We start from the raw sequence: 21346 nt of genomic DNA, 5'->3' as shown, positions 1-21346 counted from the left end.
GTTATCAGGTAGATTCTCGATGAAGGATTTGGGTCAGGCATCCTATATTCTAGGAATACAGATCTATAGAGATAGATCTAAGAGAATGATAGGACTCACTCAATCAACCTACATCGACACCATATTGAAACGATTTTCAATGGATGGGTCCAAGAGAGGACATCTACCCATGTGTCATGGAGTTTCTCTATCCAAGTCTATGTGTCCCAAGACTGATGAAGAGATAGAGAAAATGACACATGTACCATATGCGTCAGCCATAGGTAGTATCATGTATGGGATGATATCTACCAGACCGGATGTAGCATTTGCTCTGAGTGTCACGAGCAGATATCAAGCTAATCCCGGTCAAATGCATTGGAAAGCCGTGAAGGACATTCTTAAGTACTTACGAAGGACTAAGAATATGTTCATGGTATATGGAGGAAGAGAACTTAAATTGGAAGGCTATACCGACTCTAGCTTCCAAAGTGACGTGGATGACTCGAAGTCAACCTCTGGATTTGTGTTCATGCTCAATGGCGGTGCTGTCTCTTGGAAGAGTTCCAAGCAGGACACCACAGCGGATTCCACCACTGAGGCAGAATACATTGCAGCATCAGCTGCTGCTAAAGAGGCCGTTTGGATGAGGAATTTCGTCCAAGAGTTGGGCGTCATTCCTGAAGTTGTTGGTCCAGTCCCGGTGTACTGTGACAACACGGGTGCCATTGCTCAGGCAAAGGAACCAAGGTCTCATCAAAGATCCAAACACGTACTGAGGAAATACCACATCATCCGGGAGATTGTGGAAAGAGGAGACATCACTGTCGAAAGAGTGGCCTCTGCAGACAATATCGCTGATCCACTTACTAAGCCCTTGCCAGGACCATTATTTGACAAACATCGCGAAGCAATGGGTCTACGTAGTATGACTAGTTGGCTTTAGGGCAAGTGGGAGATTGAAAGAGTAGGTGCCCGGTGAGCCAACTTGTGGCTAAGGGCTTCGATGACTCTTTGTATAAACAATCTTTTGTTTAATATAATTTACACTTTTATTAATGACAATGACTTTATCTTTCTTCATATTGTTATATTGTGATATACTATTGTTGTTTTGATAAAGACCTTGAATATACTATAGTGTATGTAAGATGTGATAGAACATGGGGATGTCTATCATGAAACACATCTTATAGTCACTGTATATTCTAAACTGTTCCTAGTCGATTGAGCCGTCCGACAATAAGGATAAGGATCGCTCGAGTTTGAGACTAGCATTTGAGATGCAGAGTACCACGTTTCATTGGTAAGGAACATAGAGATGTTCGAAGCATGCAAATGGATATTCATACGATGAATGATCGAACTACCCTATCCGGACTTTCCAAGTGGTTATCACTTATCGAGTGGATAAAGTCCGCGGTTTTGGTTGTACACCATTAGTCCTTACTACTTGAAACATCATTGAGACTCTATATGCTAGTACTGTGCTTTGACTCGTTTACCGACTCTATTGGGGTCATCAGGTGTCGGGATTGGGTACAGTTACAACACATATAGGAGTCGATGCTTTCTTGTCAAGGATTCACCACATACTTGCGAGTGTGGATATCCTATGCGATCTGAGGAGATATTAGTGTGACGAATCTCTGGCCAGAGTACATGATGTGTTTTAAGAAATGGTTTCTTAGTAACACATGCGATGTCACTATTTGATCTTCAAGATGTATTGCATAGTTGTTGAATCTCGAATGACTCTCGATATACAAATGGTTGTTGATTCGATCGGGATATATGGATGAAGAGACTAAACTGTACGCTAACCAAAATCTATTGGTTCTTGCAGGCACTATCAGTGATACCTAGGGAATCATGGGGCGATGTTGCTAGGCGCTCTTACCATGATTCGATGGACAAGTCGGAAATTGTTGTTCCGAGTCACAAGGAGTTGTGAGCCCACGGCTAGCTGTATCCCTGAACCATTGAGGGTCACACAGAGTAATGGATTTTTAATCCCCGTTGAGATAGTTAAATTTAAAGGGTTAAATTTAATGAACAAAGAAGTTGGACTTCTTATTTAAGAGTAGAGGAGTAAGATTTCCTAAAATGACATAGGGATGGGCATTTTTGGAAACCACTGAATTCGGATTCAAAAAAATTTATCTTGACTTTAAAAGGTGCAGAAATGGTTCTGTGCACATTGGTGAAATCGGTTTATCAATCTGAGTCATGATGAATTTTATATTAATTTCTGAACATGCGGGCTTTGCTTGTCGGGCTTGAACTTATGACTAACGGGCCCTAAGTTGTTAGTGGCCTACATTATAAATAAGTTATTGCAGTACAAAAATTACACACAACATGTCACAAATTTTCGAAAACCTAGTGATTTTCTCTCAGTAGTGGCCGCCCCCCTTTCCCCTCTGCTCGGTAAAATCCAGTCTGTGAATTTTGAATTACAGTCTGGTTTAACGGATCAAATTCGTTAATCTCTTCGTAGAAATATCTGATAGATTTTCTAGTGCAATCTATCAGAGGGATTAATTATCCATTCGTGGACCTGATTGAAGAACAGTTCGTCCATCAGTTCCAGGGATATACAACAAGAGCAGAGCAATCTGTTGGTGTCCAAAATCTCGATTCGAGATTGAAGGTAAAAATTTATAATCGTTATTTAATTTTTACACACACAATTTAATCGTAAAAGTTTTGATACCCAATATGGAATCGTTCCATATAAAATTTTTAACTTCCGCTGCACCAGGTATCAATTCTGATTGATCTGACCGCCACGTTCTCCAATACGAACCATTTGGAGGAGAAAGTTCGCTCACAGATTTTCCTGCTGCTGTTTCTTGAGCACGCAAATCGGACTTTTTCTTCATTCAGAAATCATTTTGTTGGTGTTCCTATGCGATGATGCTACCCAATCCAATATGAGTCCATGAGTAAAACTCGGCGAAAATGGTCTCTGCTTAAACAAGGTACCCATCTGCTTTCCAAGTAACAAGAAGTTATTAAACATATAAAGAACCTTATGTTAAAGAAACTTACATGTCTTTACGTATTGCACCAGCGATGTTGCAGAGCTTTAAAAAGTATAACTTTGATATTTTTTTTACTTTGCATTTATCATTAGTTCTTGTAAACTTCTTTTTTTCAGTTCACTTTGAATTTTTGGTATTTTGGTCTATTCATATTTGAATTGTGTTTATGGTTTTTGTTTTTATTTTCAATAATTTACAGTTTGGAGATACAAAGTAAATGAAAAGAGATTGTTAGAACTTTTATGAAAGTCTGGAGCCAAGAAAGTGTAGTAGTGAATTCAATACTAGCTCGGGATAATAACATGTGCTGAAAGAAGGATTTCAACTTTATCGAGATTATTGCATAATTTTTTTATTCCTAGCGTTCATTGAGTTAGAATTAGATTATTTTTTATATTTAAATGATTTATAATACTAGAAGATGGTATATTAAATTTTATTGTTAAAAAATTGAATTTTGAGTGATTTATAATGCTGAAAATTAGTGTATTATTTTTTTTTATTTTTTACTTGAAAAAAGACAACGATTTATTATCGTTGTCGTAGAAAGTTTAAAACTGTTGTTGAAGGCTCTTTTATTAAAGGTCAAGCTCAAAGACAATGGTTAAAAACTGTTGTCTTTGAAGAAAAGACAACAGTTTTTCACCATTGAAAAACCGTTGTATTTTCCTTCAAAGAAAACGGTTGAGCGCGACTTTTAACAACAGGGTCTTCAACAACAGTTTTAAACCCTCTATGACAACGGTTGAAAGACAATGCTTTTTTAAAAAAGCTTTGTAAAAAAAAATAAACACAACGCTTTTAAACAAAAGCGTTGTGTTTGTTTTTTTAATTTACAAGACCACAACACTTTTTATGCCATCAACAACCCTTTTTATAAAGGGTAGATGAGCGGCTTTTTTTATAAATCTACTACGCTTTGTTTAAAAGCGTAAAAGAGAGAGAAAGAAACTAAACTCAAAAGCTATCCGGCTTATTTCACGAATTAACTCAAAGATTCGATCGAACCCTAGCTACACACGATTGAAGATTTCGCCTTGCCCATTTTTTCCTGGAAACAAAAATCTCTCAAGAGCAAGATAATTCAGGTAATTACTCTATCAATCCATGAAAAAGTTCCTGGGAATGGTGTCGCATATTTGTGGGTGTAAACTTTCTGGATTGCCCATTTCTTCGTTCGATTTTTTTTTTTGCTTGGTTGAGTTTTTTGTTGCTTGTTGTTGTCGGAGATTCCTTGTCTAGTGGTGATGCCTCTACTGCGGTGGGCAATGATGACAGTGGTCTTCTCCGGCAAGAGTGTCGCGACTACTCTTTTGCGAAAATTACGATGCGCCCTTTTCTCTTGTACATTTGCAGCGATTGTTGGTATTTTGCGACCCTCTTCTCCTGCTCTATCTTTTGGTTTTATTGTAATTTTTTACTTCTCGCAATTTGGAGCTTTGAATTTTTTGAAATTTGAATCTCTGTGCTTCGCGGGCTTTACCATTTCTGCTTTCTTCTGCTGCTTTGGTTATTGTGATTAATCACTCATTTGGTTATTCTTTTCCTACTCATGAATTAAAAAGAATGGAAGAACTCATCATCTTCTCAGCTTACTCAACCGAATAGTGTTCTTGTGAGTCGTGGTAATTACTCATCAGAAGTTGGGAAATCACAACAAAGAAATGGTGGTAATCCAAATTCAGGTTCCAACAACAACGACACTTGTGATCCAGAAACAGAAAAAATAATTTGTCACTATTGTCATAAACCAGGCCACATCAAGCGTGATTGCCGATGATTGAAGAGAAATCAATCTGCTCATGTTGCATCTACCTCTGAAAATTTTGTTACAATATCAGCCGAGGAATATGCTCAACTGATCCAGAATTCATCCCAGCATTACTGCTCACTTCTCTACATTCTAGTCACAAAAGTATTCTAATCTTGTTACCTTAGCTGATGGCTCAACTTCTTACGTGGTTGGGACCGGAACAATTCGACCTACACCCTCACTATCATTGTCATTTGTTCTTAGCTTGCCTCAATTATCCTTTAATTTGATTTCTGTTGGTAAAATTACTCGTGGTCTGAATTGTTGCATCTCATTTTTTCCTGATTATTGTGTGTTTCAGGATCTTGCGACGAAGAGGATTATTGGTAAAGGACATGAATCGGGAGGCCTCTACATTCTTGATACACAAGTACCAAAACCCATTGCTTGTCTTGGAGTCACCACCTCATTTGAAGCACATTGTCGGTTGGATCATCCCTCTCTTCCAATATTGAAGAAATTGTGTCCTCAGTTTTCAGATGTGTTATCGTTCAATTGCGAGTCTTGTCAGTTTGCTAAACAATTGCGAGTCTTGTCAGTTTGCTAAACACCATCGTCTTAGCTTCAGTCCTAGAGTCAATAAACGAGCTACTGCTCCTTTTGAGTTAGTTCATTCTGATGTTTGGGGTCCATGTCATGTGGTTTCTAAAACTGGAATTCGATATTTTGTTACTTTTGTTGATGATTATTCTCAAATGGCATGGTTATATTTTATGAAAACTCGGTCTGAGCTGTTTTCCCATTTTTCTAGTTTTTGTGCTGAAATTTGAACCAAATTTGTTGTGCCTGTACAGACTTTAAGAAGTGATAATGCTAAGGAATATTTATCAGGAAATTTCAAAATTACATGCTTCAACATGGTATTATTCACCAAACATCGTGTGTTGATACACCATCACAAAATGGTGTTTCTGAAAGAAAGAATAGACACCTACTTGGAACGGCCAGAGCCTTGTTATTTCAAATGCAGGTTCCCAAATATTTTTGGGTTGATGCTATTGCCACAACTTGTTTCTTGATTAATAGAATGCCTTCTTCTGTTTTGTCTAATGAAATTCCTTTCTCTGTTCTTTTTCCTAACAAAGCATTGTTTCCCATTCAACCCAGGATATTTGGTTGAACTTGTTTTGTTAGAGATGTCCGCCCTCATGTTACTAAACTGGATCCAAAATCTTTGAATTGTATCTTTCTGGGATATTCTCGTGTACAAAAAGGTTATAGATGTTATTGTCCTAGTCTTAACAGGTACCTTGTATCAGCTGATGTGACTTTTTTTTGGAGCATACACAGTTTTCTTCAGAACCTATTCTTCAGGGAGAGGATGACGATTTGCTTATCTATCCAGTTATTCATTCTTTGGCTCCTCCTACATCAATCTCTGTCAAAGCGGCCATTACCCAAACCTACACTCGCCGACTCAGATCTTCTGCTCCTGCTACTGAGCATACTTTTGCACCTGTACCCGAACCTCCCAGTTCATGTTCTAATGAGCTAGTACCTTTAGCACAAGATCCGGCCCCCAGTGATGATCTTCCCATTGCTCTTCGGAAAGGTAAATGTACCTGTACGTATCTCATCTCGTCTTTTGTGTCCTATAATCATTTGTCTCCTTCTTCTTATTCTTTACTTGCATCCATAGATTTTGTGTCTATCCCTAAAACTGTTCGTGAAGCTTTAGGTCATTCTGGTTGGCGTAATGCTATGATTGAGGAGATGAATGCTTTGGAGGATAATTGTACTTGAACTGTAGTAGCCCGTAACCAAAATCAGTAATTAAAAAATTAATCATAATTACTTGGGAAGAGTTCGGAAGCTCAGAAGGTGAGTTCGGAATCTCCGAACAGGATCGGAAGCTCCGATGGTATTACGTCAGGCATGACGTGTGGCATGTTCGGAAGCTCCGATCAGGATCGGAAGCTCCGATCACCCCTATCCGAAGTCAACAAGTGATATTTTAACACATGGCAGATCAGGATCTTCGAAAGCTCCGATGGCAAGATCGGACGTTCCGATCGAGGATAGGAGGCTCCGATCGTTGTCTATAAATAGAAGGCCGAGAATTCATTTTCAAATGCCAATTCCGGATTTCCTCTCTACTCTAGTCGTATTCGAGTTGTTCTAGCCTTCCTAGGCTTGACCCGGGAGTCGTCGAGGCGTTCGATAGTCGTAGCGAAGTTGTGCCCAAGTTCTGGAGGCATCGACATCAAAGGGTTAACGACGGACGAAGGTATAGCTTTTGCTTCCTATAAATATTTAGGAGTATGCAATAGCTTAGTTAAGGCTTTTAGAACACTTTAATGATAGTAGTATCATTTGGCAGTGTAGAGAAGACTATAGGCGTGGACCTAGAGTTGTTAGAGCTTGCACTGATTTGAGGTACGAAAGTACTTTTCGAGATATCCTGACTGAGTATGCATGTATTATGTGACTGCATGGTTTATATGTCATTGATTTATGCTGCATTCATTTGCATACTGAGCTATCTCCTTCGAGATGTCTGTTAGTAGGGATTTTCCCTAACCTGTTAGTGGTTGGACTTCCATCGATTTGGGTTCGGCATATCCACTGGTATTATGATATGGGAGCCACCTCCTGAAGCGACGGCACAGCGTGTTACATACCAGGGCCCGGTCTGTCTCTATTATCTGATCCTTGACCTCGAGTTTGTAGGGAGTTCACTTTGCATGCATGTATACTCATACTCTCGTACTGAGCGTTTTATGCTCACGTCTCGTACTCTGTGTTTCTGGACACCCTATTCTATGGGGCAGGTTTGCGATTGGACGAGGCGGGTGGATCCAAGAGGGGCTAGGCAGTTGTTGTCCAGTTGGAGCTTCGCCTAGGTTTTATTCTGTTGTTATTAGATTGATTAAGCTGTTCGATCTGGTTGTATAATATTTGGGTATTTACAGATTCCTTGCCTTGGGATTGTATTTTGTTTATGGTTTACGCAGTTTTATTCTGATATCCATTTAATTAAGTTAATTGCATGCCTAAGTTCTGTTTAGTAGGTGATCCAGGTAAGGGTCACTACATTTATGGTATTAGAGCATGCAAAGTATAATTGGGATTTAGATTCTACATAAAAATAACCGTTAGGTTAATTTTGTAGATGGCAGATCATGACGACCAGAGTTCTCATGTCAGTATTGGTGGGCGTTGGGGTGATGCCGACCGGGAGCCTCATCGGGAACGCTGCCATCATTATCGAGATGAGGACCGTTTCAGTGTAAGTCGATTCTTGCAGATAGGGCCTAAGCCCTTGGTTGGGGGTGAGTCTCCGGAGGATGCAGAGAACTGGTTAGACCGCATGGAGATGACTTTTCAGACTTTCCAATGCACCGAGGAGCAGAAGATGGAGACCCTGGGTTATCTTCTGGATGGACGTGCGCGTAGGTGGTCACCTTTTGTTGCGGCGAGAGGAGTGGCCACCTGGGCCGAGTTCCGCACAACTTTTCAGAAGCTGTATTTTCCTCCTGGACTTCGTCAGTCGAAGGCGGGCGAGCTATTGAGTCTGCGACAGGGAGCCATGTCTATTGATGAGTATCAGCAGAAGTTCTTTGATCTGCTATCCTATTTCCCCGAGATTGCTGAGAGCTCTGGGATGAAGTATAATCTGTTTCTTCAGGGCCTTAACCCTGAGATCCATGACCGTGTGGCGGTTGGCGACAACATGTCCTACGAGGGTTTGGTGAGCCGTTGTCACCAGGTGAAGGACAGCATTCGGCGGAACAGGTCTTTCTCTCAGTCGAGACCTGCTAGTTCTTTGGGTCCTCGTGCCCAATCTTTCAAGAAGTCTGGATCTACTTCTTCTTCCTCTGGCTCCGCTGGTGTTGTCCGTTTCGGTAAGAAGGACAAGTGTGATCACTGTGGGAAGAACCATCCATCCGACAAATGCCGTAGAGATTCTAGAGCTTGTTTCTGTTGTGGAGAGACTGGTCATATCCGGAGGGATTGTCCACTATCTGGGGGAGGCGGTTCTGGTTTTGGTTCAGGATCTGGTTCTCAGGCCACCGTTCAGCAGAGGTCGCAGGGACAGCCTGCTGGGAGTTCTCATTTGAGGCCACGAGCTTCTGGCCAGGTGTTTGCCCTGAGACATGATCAGGCAGTGGAGGAGAATGAGAAAGTCATCGCAGGTACATTTCTACTTTATGGTATACCTGCTCTTGTACTTATTGACACTGGTGCATCTCATTCCTTCATTTCTGCATGTTTTGTTAAGAGGCATAAGTTACCATGCATTGCACTAGATGTAGTAGTATCTGTTTCTACTCCGACGGGCCAATCTGCTTTGGCTAAGCGTCTAGTGATAGGTTGCCCTTTAGAGTTCGAAGGGAACATTATGTTAGCGAATCTTATGGTTCTTGCGATGGATGACTTTGATTGCATTTTGGGAATAAATATATTGACTACCTATCGAGCTTCAGTGGACTGCTACCAGAGATTAGTACGCTTTCATCCGGTTGAGAGTGATAGTTGGTTTTTCTATGGAGAGGGAGCGCGACCCCCGATGCCTTTGGTATTAGCTTTGAGAGCCTGTCGAGCTCTAGAGTCTGGCGGGAAAGGCTACCTTATCTATGCAGTTTATTTGTCCGCTGAGAGTATTGGGATAGAGAGTATTCCGGTCGTGGATGAATTTCCAGATGTATTTCCTGATGAGATTCCGGGTTTTCCTCCTGTTAGGGAAGTCGAGTTTGGCATAGAGTTGATGCCGGGTACTTCTCATATTTCTCGAGCACCGTATCGTCTGGCTCCGTCAGAGATGCGTGAGTTGAAGAATCAGCTACAGGATCTTTTGGACAAGGGGTACATTCATCCTAGTGTATCTCCTTGGGGAGCTCCTGTTCTCTTCGTGAAGAAGAAGGATGGGTCTATGCGGCTATGTATTGACTATCCGCAGCTGAATCGAGTCACTGTGAAGAACAAGTATCCATTGCCTCGTATTGATGACTTGTTTGATCAGCTGCAGGGAACTTCAGTTTACTCCAAGATTGACTTGAGATCTGGGTATCATCAGTTGAGAGTCCGTGATCAGGACGTAGCCAAAACTGCATTCCGTACTCGCTATGGGCATTACGAGTTTCTAGTGATTCCATTTGGTTTGACTAATGCGCCGGCTATATTCATGGACCTGATGAACCGTGTATTCAGGGAGTATTTGGACAAGTTTGTCGTGGTCTTCATTGACGACATCTTGGTGTATTTGCGTAATACGGAAGAGCATGTTTCTCACTTGCGGTTGGTACTGCAGACTCTTCGAGATGAGCAGTTGTATGCCAAGCTGAGCAAGTGTGAGTTCTAGATGGATCGAGTGGTCTTTCTTGGCCATATCATATCCAGGGAGGGGATTTCTGTTGATCCAAACAAGATTGAAGCTGTTCTTAATTGGTCGCGACCGATGACAGTTGCCGAGATCCGTAGCTTTCAGGGTCTAGCAGGATATTATCGTCGTTTCATTCTGAACTTCTCTCAGCTAGCTCGACCTTTGACGCAGCTTACCCGCAAGGGTGTGGATTTTGAATGGTCCTCCGAGTGTGAGGAGAATTTCTGTAAGCTTCGACGGCGGTTGACTTCTGCACCGGTGTTGGCATTACCGTCAGGATCTGGAGGGTATGTGGTGTACACTGATGCTTCTCTTCAGGGGTTAGGTTGTGTCCTGACTCAGAATGGGCATGTGATCGCATACGCTTCTAGACATCTGAAGCTCCACGTGGACAACTACCCAGTCCATGATTTGGAGTTAGCAGCCATTGTGTTTGCTTTGAAGATCTGGCGTCATTATCTGTATGGCGAGAAATTTGAGATCTTCACCGACCATAAGAGTCTCAAGTATTTGTTCACTCAGGCGGAGTTGAACATGAGGCAGAGACGTTGGATGGACTTGCTTAAGGACTATGATTGCGAGATTAAGTACTATCCGGGAGCTGCTAATCTCACTGCTGATGCATTGAGTTGCAAGGTGCGACTATCCGCACTTCAGACCTGTTCGATGTCTAGTGCGATCAGTGACTGTTGTACTTCAGGATATACCTTCAAGCATAAGAAATGTATGCAGAGTATCCAGATGTTTGCGATATTATCTGAGCCAGCTTTGTATTCGCAGATTCGAGATGCTCAGATGTCTGACTCGAAGACCCAGTGTTTAGCCCGTCTAGCTAACGAGGGTAGCTCGTCTGGATTTCATTATCAGTCAGATGGATTTCTGTGTTTGTCTGGTAGGCTTGTGATTCCGCAGGATGAAGAGTTGCGAGAGGAGATTTTGTCTCAGGCGCATCGCACTAAGTTGAATATTCATCCTGGGAGCAACAAGATGTACAAGGATCTACGTACTCGTTTCTGGTGGAAGGGAACGAAACGCAGTGTTTATCAGTTTGTTTCGAGATGTTTGGTGTGTCAACAGGTCAAGGCAGAGCACCGACGACCTGGAGGATTGCTTCACAGTCTACCTATTCCTGAATGGAAATGAGAGTGTATCACAATGGACTTTGTGACCCATTTGTCAGTATCCCCGAGGAACTGTGATGCTATTTGGGTTGTGGTGGACCGACTCACCAAGTCAGCGCATTTCATTGCCAATAGCCGGGAGTACAATGTGGATCGTATGGCTCGTTTGTACATTCAGAAGATCGTTCGACTTCATGGAGTGCCTGTGAGCATTGTCAGCGATCGAGACCCCAGGTTTACTTCTAGATTCTGGGGGAGTATTCAGCGTGCGATGGGTACTACTCTCAGTTTGAGTACTGCCTATCATCCGGAGACAGATGGTCAGTCAGAGTGCACTATCCGTACTTTGGAGGATATTCTTCGAGCGTGCGTTATGGATTTTGGTTCAGCCTGGCAGGATCATTTGCCATTGATCGAGTTCGCGTACAACAACAGCTATCATACTAGCATTGGAATGGCACCTTTTGAGGCGTTGTATGGGCGACGTTGTCGTACTCCACTCTTTTGGGAAGAAGTGGGGGAGAGACAGGCTGAGGGACTGGAGTTTATCCAACAGGCGATAGACATTGTTGATCAGATCAAGAAATGGATTAAGACTGCACAGGATCGTCAGGCCAGCTATGCTAACACCAAGCGTAGGCCTTTGCAGTTCGATGTCGGGGAGAAAGTATTTTTGAGAGTGTCACCTTTCTGCAAGATTCTCAGATTTGGCCTTAAGGGCAAGTTGTCTCCCATATTTATCGATCCATTTGAGATCTTGGAGAGCATTGGCGATTTGGCTTATCTACTAGCTTTGCCACCGCATCTTTTCAGTATTCACAACGTGTTCCACGTATTTCTGTTGCGACGGTATGTGGCGGATGAGTCTCATATTCTGCAGCGGTCTGAGGTTCAGGTGAGCAAGGATTTGACTTATGTTGAGAAACCTATTCGTATCCTGGATTATAAGGATAAGGTTTTGCGAAACAAAGTCATTCCTCTGGTTTTAGTTCAGTGGCAGCGCCGAGGCACTGAAGAAGCTACTTGGGAGCTTGAGGACAGGATGCGTGAAGACCATCCTGAGTTGTTTTGATTTCATTCTTGAGATGTATTCAGTTGCAAACTCTGTAAACGTTTGATTTGAATAAAGAATGTTTCTGATTTCTGTATTACATTCAATATTTAAGATCTGATTTCGAGGACGAAATATCTTAAGTGGGAGAGAATTTAGTAGCCCGTAACCAAAATCAGTAATTAAGGAATTAATCATAATTACTTGGGAAGAGTTCGGAAGCTCCGAAGTTGAGTTCGGAATCTCCGAACAGGATCGGAAGCTCTGATGCAGGATCAGAAGCTCCGATGGTATTACGTTAGGCATGACGTGTGGCAAGTTTGGAAGCTCCGATCAGGATCGGAAGCTCCGATCACCCCTATCCGAAGTCAACAAGTGATATTTTGACACGTGGCAGATCAGGATCTTCGAAAGCTCCGATGGCAGGATCGGACGTTCCGATCGAGGTTTGAACATTCCGATCGAGGATCGGAGGCTCCGATCGTTGTCTATAAATAGAAGGCCAAGAATTCATTTTCAAATTCCAATTCCGGATTTCCTCTATACTCTAGTCGTATTCGAGTTGTTCTAGCCTTCCTAGGCTTGACCCGGGAGTCGTCGAGGCGTTCGATAGTCGTAGCGGAGTTTTGCCCAAGTTCTGGAGGCATCGACATCAAAGGGCTAACGACGGATGAAGGTATAGCTTTTGCTTCCTATAAATATTTAGGAGTATGCAATAGCTCAGTTAAGGCTTTTAGAACACTTTAATGATAGTAGTATCATTTGGCAGTGTAGAGCATACTATAGGCGTGGACCTAGAGTAGGTAGAGCTTGCACTGATTTGAGTTACGAAAGTACTGTTCGAGATATCCTGACTGAGTATGCATGTATAATGTGACTGCATGGTTTATATGTCATTGATTTATGCTGCATTCATTTGCATTCTGAGATATCTCCTTCGAGATGTCTGTTAGTAGGGATTTTTCCTATCCTGTTAGTGGTTGGACTTCCATCGATTTGGGTCCGGCATATCCACTGGTATTATTGTTGGAATACTGTCGTTCTCCGGATCGAAAAGAAAGTTTTACCCGGTGCAGCGGAAGTTTTAAAATTTTTTATATGGAACGATTCCATATAATGAGTATCAAATTCATACGATTAAAATTAAAACATAAAATTTAAATCATATAAATTTTACCTTAAAATCTCGAAGCGAGATTATGGACACTAACAGATTAATCTGCTCTTGTTGTATATCCCAGGAACTGATGAACGAACAATTCTTCAATCAGGTCCACGAATAGAAGTTTAATCCCTCTGATAGACTGCACTAGAAAGTCTATCAGAAGTTTCTACGATGAGATAGAACAGATATGATCTGTTAAATCAGACTACAAATTCAGAAATTTGCAGACTGAATTTCGAACAATGTGAGGGAAGGGGCGGCCGAATTCTAGAGAGGAGGCTCTCTAGGTTTCGAAATTTTGTGACCTGTTATGTGTAATTTCTACACTGCAATAACTTATTTATAATGTGGGCTGCTAACAGCTTAGGGCCCATTAGTCATAAGTTCAAGCCTGACAAGCAAAGCCCGCATGTTCAGAAATTAATATAAAATTCATCGTGACTCAGATTGATAAACCAATTTCACCAATGTGCACAGAAACCATTTCTGCATCTTTTAAAGTCAAGATAAATTTTCTGAATCCAAATTCAGTGATTTCCAAAAATGTCCATCACTATGTCATTTTAGGATATCTTACTCCCTCTATTCTTAAATAAGAAGTCCCACTTCTTTATTCACTAAATTTAACTCTTTAAATGTAATTATCTCAACGGGGATTAGAAATCCATTACTTGTGTGTCCCTCAATGGTTCAGGGATACAGCTAGCCGTGGGCTCACAACTCCTTGTGACTCGGAACAAAAATTTCCGACTTACCCAACGAATCATGGTAAGAGCGCCTTGCAACATCGCCCCATGATTCCCTAGGTATCACTGATAGTGCCTGCAAGAACCAATAGATTTTGGTTAGCGTACAGTACGGTCCCTTCATCCATATATCCCGATCGAATCAACAACCATTGGTAAATCGAGAGTCGTTCGAGATTCGATAACTATGCAATTCATCTTGAAGATCAAATAGTGACATCGCATGTGCTACTAAGAAACCATTTCTTAAAGCACATCATGTACTCTGGCCAGAGATTTTTCACACTAATATCTCTTCAGATCGCATAGGATATCCACGCTCGCAAGCATGTGGTGAATCCTTGACAACAAAGCATCGACTCCTATATGTATCGTAACTGCACCCAATCCCGACACCTTATGACCCCAATAGAGTCGGTAAACGAGTCAAAGTACAGTACTAGAATATAGAGTCTCAATGATGTTTCAAGTAGTAAGGACTAATGGTGTACAACCAAAACCGCGGACTATATCCACTCGATAAGTGATAACCACTTGAAAAGTCCGAATAGGATTGTTCGATCATTCATCATATGAATATCTATTTGCATGCTTCGAACATCTCTATGTTGCATACCAATGAAACGTGGTACTCGGCATCGCAAATGCTAGTCTCAATCTCGAGCGATCCTTATCCTTATTTGTGGACGGCTCAATTGACTAGGAACTATTTAGAATATACAGTGAACATAAGATGTGTTTCATGACAGTGATCTCTCTATATTCACTATCTCATCTTACTTTAGTATATTCAAGGTCTTTATCAAAATAACAATAGTATATCATTATATAATAATAAGATAAAGTGAACGCCATTTAAAGAACGTATATTATATTAAACAAATATTGTTTACAAAAAGAGACTCTCAAAGCCCTTAGCCACAAGTTGGCTAGCGGGGCATCAACTCTTTCAATCTCCCACATGCCCTAAAGCCAACTAGTCATACTACGTAGTCCCATTGCTTCGCGATGTTTGTCAAATAATGGTCCTGGCAAGGGCTTAGTAAGTGGATCAGCGATATTGTCTGCAGAGGCCACTCTCTCGACAGTGATGTCTCCTCTTTCCACGATCTCCCGGATGATGTGGTATTTCCTCAGTACGTGTTTGGATCTTTGATGAGACCTTGGTTCCTTTGCCTGAGCAACGGCACCCGTGTTGTCACAGTACACCGGGACTGGACCAACAGCTTCAGGAATAACGCCCAACTCTTGGAAAAAATTCCTCATCCAAACAGCCTCTTTAGCAGCAGCTGATGCCGCAATGTATTCTGCCTCAGTGGTGGAATCCGCTGTGGTGTCCTGCTTGGAACTCTTCCAAGAGACAGCACCGCCATTGAGCATGAACACAAATCCAGAGGTTGACTTCGAGTCATCCACGTCACTTTGGAAGCTAGAGTCGGTATAGCCTTCCAATTTCAGATCTCTTCCTCCATAAACCATGAATACATTCTTAGTTCTTCTCAAGTACTTAAGAATATCCTTTACGGCTTTCCAATGCATTTGACCGGGATTGGCTTGATATCTGCTCGTGACACTCAGAGCAAATGACACATCCGGTCTGGTAGATATCATCCCATACATGATACTCCCTATGGCTGACACATATGGTATGTGTGTCATTTTCTCTATCTCTTCGTCAGTCTTGGGACACATAGACTTGGATAGAGAGACTCCATGACACATAGGTAGATGTCCTCTCTTGGACTCATCCATTGAAACCTTTTCAATATAGTGTCGATGTAGGTAGCTTGAGTAAGTCCTATCATTCTCTTAGATCTATCTCTATAGATCTGTATCCCTAGAATATAGGACGCCTCACCCAAATCCTTCATCGAGAATCTACCTGACAACCATATCTTTGTTGACTGCAACATCCCTACATCATTCCCAATGAGTAAGATGTCATCAACATAAAGTACTAAGAATGTCACAGCATCCTTAACTACTTTCTTGTACACGCACGGTTCCTCCGGGTTCTTGATGAAATCAAAGTCCTTTATTGTTTCATCAAATTTCTGGTTCCAACTTCTTGATGCCTATTTGAGACCATAGATCGATCTCTGAAGCTTACATACCTTATGCTTGCTTCCCATGGATGTGAATCCCTCAGGCTGCAACATATAGATCTCTTCCTTAATGTTTCCATTAAGGAATGCAGTCTTCACATCCATTTGCCATATCTCATAGTCATACCATGAAGCAATGGCAATAAGGATTCTTATGGACTTGAACATTGCGACTGGTGAAAAAGTTTCATCATAGTCAACACCTTGTCTTTGAGTGTAACCTTTTGCAACCAATCGTTCCTTGTAGGTCAGTACCTTACCATCAGGCCCAAGCTTTCTCTTGTAGATCCATTTACACCCTATTGGAACTATTCCATCGGGAGGATCTACTAAAGACCAAACTTGGTTTGCATGCATCGAGTCTATTTCCGACTGCATAACTTCAAGCCATAAGTTCGAATCAGCATCACAAATTGCTTCCTTGAAGTTTCTCGGATCACATCCAATGTCGGGTTCACTTTGATCCCCTTCAAGAAGAAGACCATATCTAATAGGAGACCATATCCTCTAGGATCTTCTAGTAATAGGCGTGTCTTGTGATGATTCTTGAGGTATAGGATCGTTATTTTGTATCTCGGGTTCTTCTCAAATTTCTTCGAGTTCCATCATCTTGCCTTTCTTATCCAATAAGAACTCCTTCTCCAACAAGGTGGCATTCCTTGAAACAAACACTTTTGTTTCAGTAGGATGATAGAAATAATATCCGATTAAATTCTTCGGATACCCTACAAAATAACATAAGGCGGATCGACTATCCAACTTATCTCCCATTGTCTGCTTCACGTAAGCAGCACATCCCCAAATCCTCAAGTACGAATACTTAGGAGCTTTTCCATTCCATAACTTGTATGGTGTTTTATCCACTGCTTTAGTGTGGACGTTGTTCAAAAACAATACCGTCATTTCAAGAGCATAGACCCAAAACGAAGGTGGGAGCTCAGTGAAGCTCATCATAGATCGAACCATGTCCAACAAGGATCGATTGCGACGCTCCGACACACCATTCAGTTGAGGTGTCATAGGAGGAGTTCACTGAGAGAGAATCCCATTCTCTTTTAGATAATCCAAGAACTCGGTATTTAAGTATTCTCCACCTCGATCTGATCGATGTGCTTTAATACTCTTACCTAGTTTGTTTTCTACTTCAGCCTTGAATTCTTTGAACTTTTCAAATGATTCAGACTTATATTTCATCAAATATAAGTACCCATACCTAGAATAATCATCAGTAAAGGTAATGAAGTAGGTGTGACCAAATTTTGTACCAATACTAAATGGTCCGCAAACATCTGTATGGATCAAATCCAATAGATTTTGACTACGCTTTGGCTTTCCTTTGAAAGGAGATTTAGTCATTTTTCTTTTGAGGCAGGACTCACAAGTAGGTAGAGAGTTAATATCAGACATATCAAACATGCCCTCTCCCACTAGCTTGTTCATCCTCTTTGAAGAAATATGACCTAGCCTAGCATGCCAAAGGTTTGCCGGGTTTTGATTATCAATTTTCCTTTTATTTGTTGTTACCGGTTTATCAACATAATTAATTGGAACGTCTTTTAATTTTAAGTTATATAGATCGTTTTCAAGTTGTCCACATCCAATTAAACATTCATTCTTGTAAATATTGCAAATCCCATTCACAAAATTTCAAGAAAAACCATCTCTATCAAGCATAGAAATAGAAATAATGTTTTTAACCAAATCTGGCACATATAAAACATCTCTCAAAAATAACTTAAAATCATTCTGCAAAATTAAACAAATGTCTCCCACAGATTTTGCTTCAACTCGAAAACCATTTTCGAGCCTCAGCTGGGTCTCACCCATCCTAAGCTTGCGACTTCTTGTCATCACCTGCAAATCATTGCAAATGTGAGATCCACATCCAGTATACAATACCCAAGAAGTAGTATTAAGTGAAACATTTATTTCAATATAAAACATACCCTTCGCAGTTCGTAACTGCTCGAGATATTCCTTGCAGTTACGTTTCCAATGACCGGGTTTCTTGCAGTGATGGCAAACATCCTTGGATTTTTCCACGTTTGAAGCCTTTGTCTTGTTCTTCATCTCGGGTCCGGCTTTCTTGGATGGGGCAGAACGTTTCTTACCCTTTGTACTTGGCCCCTTCTTAGCAGAAGAAGAGGAGCCCACCAAGAGAACCGGTTTATTCTTCTTTAAAGTGACTTCATAAGTTACAAGCATATTGACCATCTCTTCAAGGAAGGCCTCTATCTTGTTCATATTGAAATTCACCACAAAACCATCAAACGATGAAGGAAGAGAGAGAAGTAATAAGTCCACATTGAGTTCATGCTCCAATACCAATTCAAGCGTTACCAACTTCTGAATGAGCCAAATCACGCGTACCCCATGATCACGGACCGAAGTCCCTTCACGCATACGACATGTCATTAACTCTTTTACAGTAGCGAACCTTTCAGCTCTCGATTGAGCCCCAAAAAGTTCCTCAAATCGCCTCTGGAGTTCATCAGACATCGAAGCTTGCATATAGCATTTGGCCTTGATATCATGGTCCCACCATTTATCAAGTATGGCCAACTCTTCCGGACTTATATCAGCTGGTGCTTCCTTTGGAGGAGATTTTTCTAACACGTAGAACATCTTCTCCGAGGTCAAGACAATCTTCAACTTATGGAACCATTCCGTATAGTTTGCTCCAGTCAGTTTGTTTTGATCAAGAATATAGAATAGTGGATTGCGCGAATTCATCTTAATGAAATACTGAAAAGAAACAGACAATAATTAGTGATTGTTTAATTAATTTACTAAGACATAAAATAAGGAGAGTTTAATTTTATGAATTACACTCCCACTATTTTAACGATTCCACCACCCTCTAGTGAAAACGGGAGAATTATTTTCTTTAGTGGGAACATGGAGCCCAATTGACAAAACATGGTCCCGAATAATATCAGCCAACCATGCTCTTCAAAAGGTAGAGCCCAATTGTTTCCAAAACAATCCCCATGTTATTTATCTCATGTCCAGTAAGGGTCCAATAATATGACGCCGTTTATTGTGACATGTCAAGATGACCCATCAATATTAAGTTGTGATGGACGGTCGCCACGTGGATCCCCAATAATATGAGCCAATCCCATGGGAGTTCCACCCAACTTACAGCATGTGTCGATCCAATGTACAGTTTTCCGACGAACGGGCCTCCCAATAATATGAGCCGGACCGTATCCGCGGGTAGCATCTCATACATTGATCGTTGATGGAAGGTAGGAACATTTAAACAATATTTAAATGCCCTTTTGTTTATCTTGCTATCAATTTTAAATCATATTTAAAATGAGGGATTTAAATTTCGAAAAATTTGTCTCATCATTCAAAATTTATATGCTTGCGGGATTCATACAATTTAGTCTAAACATGCATACAACAATAATATCATATATTATTTTAGGATGATCGATTCCATTACTAATCGACCCGTGATTGTCAATCACGAGTCTAAGTGCAATCTTAGATAATATGCAAGTATGCAATGCAATCCTATTACATTGAGCTTTCAATTTACATTTCTTCGGTCTTTATTGTCTGCTGGGCCCACCTTTGTCTTCAAATCTTTATCTCCCACTGAGTCTTATAAATTTACAATAAATTTCGATGACAAGTAGGGGATACATATTTTAGGGGTGGGAACGGGCCATAAACCAGGCCCAGTTATATTACATATGACAATTCATATTGGGCCATAAATCAGGCCCATTAATAAAACACAACAACAATAATAAAACCAAATGTAAACAACCTAACATACACCTATAATATTGGTCATGGCAATCGATCATGCTTATCCAATAATTTTAATTCCAAATTAATTCATTGGATAACATGCAATGACAATAAAATTTAAATAGATAAAATCATATTTCATACAGAAAATCTTATTTTACATATAAAATCATATTTTATCTAGTTTATCCATAAAATCATATTTTACATATAAAATCCAATTTTATACATAAAATCATATTTTATTATCAATTGTACTAAAATTAATAATTAAAGATTTAATTTATTGGATTAAATTTATAAATTTCCAAAATTCAAAATTTATCCAAAAATTAATTTTCTTAAAAATTTTGGGCTCAAACAATTTTGACCCATTGCCTCGTGGACCAACTAAAACAATTTTCAATCGGGCCAAAAACTGGGCCCGATAAAAATTAACGGGCTGAAATTCAAAATTTTAAAAAAAATAAAATTTTAATTTTTCTGGGCTGCCCGGGACGATCTTGGGCTGTCCCCGACAATCGGGCCGGGGGCCCAGCCCCCCGGAAACTTAATTTTTTTTTTGTTTTATTTTTCTGAAAAATCGAGGCTTGTACAATTGAACAATATTTTAATCGTAAAATCCGAGAACAACCTGGCTCTGATACTACTGTTGGAATATTGTCGTTCTCCGGATCGAAAAGAAAGTGATTGTAGTGACCCTTACCCAGATCACCTACTAAACAGAACTTATGCATGCAATTAACTTAATTAAACAGATATCAGAATAAAACTGCGGAATCCAATAACATTATACAATCCCAAGTAAAGGAATCTGTAATTATCCAATAATATACAACCAAATCGAATAGCTGTATGAACCCAAACAACAGTAATAAAACCTAGACGAAGCTCCAGCTGGCCAACCACTGACTAGCCCCTCCTGGATCCACCCTCCTCGTCCAATCGCAAACCTGCCCCATGGAATAGGGTGTCCAGAAAATACAGAGTACGAGACGTCAGCATAAAACGCTCAGTACGAGAGTATGAGTATACATGCATGCAAAGTGAACTCCCTATAGACTCGAGGTCAAGGATCAGATAACAGAGACAGACCGGGCCCTGGTATGTAGCACGCTGTGCCGTCGCTTCAGGAGGTGGCTCCCATACCGAGATAACCGTGGAAATGCCGGACCCAAATCGATGGAAGTCCGTCCACTAACAGGATAGGGTAAAACCCTACTAACAG

The sequence above is a fragment of the Henckelia pumila genome, chromosome 4 (assembly GCF_033568475.1).
Source record: "Henckelia pumila isolate YLH828 chromosome 4, ASM3356847v2, whole genome shotgun sequence".
Classification (NCBI taxonomy): domain Eukaryota; kingdom Viridiplantae; phylum Streptophyta; class Magnoliopsida; order Lamiales; family Gesneriaceae; genus Henckelia; species Henckelia pumila.
The sequence above is the reverse complement of the archived record's forward strand: the minus strand, read 5'-3'. Positions refer to the sequence as shown.